At 55.0% G+C, this 647-nt stretch overlaps 1 protein-coding gene across 1 annotated transcript in view; it reads right to left on the reverse strand.

Moving 5' to 3' along the window:
• The window catches only part of FAM174A (family with sequence similarity 174 member A), a 33,535-nt gene that overhangs the window by 23,572 nt on the left and 9,316 nt on the right, over window positions 1-647 (reverse strand). The gene's annotated exons all lie outside the window — the stretch shown is intronic.

Here is a 647-nt window from a genome sequence, read left to right on the forward strand (position 1 = left end):
CGGCAGCAGCAGCAGCAGCAGCAAGGCTTGGCTCACGCTGCAGCAGGGGGGGACCCTCATCGTCCCCGGGCCGCTCTCTCAGCACGCGAGCGCGGCCGGGCCCACGGCTCTGCTTCCCGGAGGGACCATGGGTGCGGAGAGGACCGGGAAGAGGGGATCAAATCCCGGCTCGTCGCCGTGAAGACAGCAGGTGTTCCAGGCCGGAGCGGTGGCAGCTGCCCGGAGAACCGGAAGTTCGTACGTCTCCGCAGCCTCTGCTGCTAGGGACGCTTTCGGTTGCTAACCGATGGGGGCGGGCGCGGCCCACGACGACCGAGGCGCCGGGACTTCCCGGCGCGGGATTTGCTTGATTAAGTGCGCCCCTGATTATTGGGGAGGAAGGATGTGCTCGCTTCACTTTTATAGTCAAAGGCTTGGTAACGGGAACGGGTCACAAGTTAAAAGTAGAGAAAAATATTATGTAAATTGTGCACTAACTTTTCATGAGAAAGCTACGAAAGATAGGAAGCTCATATTTTGAATTCTCTGGTGCAGAACAGTAAATTCATGATCAAAGAAGGGAAAATATGAAGACACTTTCAAAATTAAAAGAACAAGTAGCATAACTAAAATTGCTGCTATGGTGGGTGGACAAGGGAAAAGCCCAT

This window comes from Echinops telfairi, unplaced genomic scaffold, assembly GCF_000313985.2.
Source record: "Echinops telfairi isolate 266 unplaced genomic scaffold, ASM31398v2 ScPeMD7_7469;HRSCAF=8507_1, whole genome shotgun sequence".
Taxonomy (NCBI): domain Eukaryota; kingdom Metazoa; phylum Chordata; class Mammalia; order Afrosoricida; family Tenrecidae; genus Echinops; species Echinops telfairi.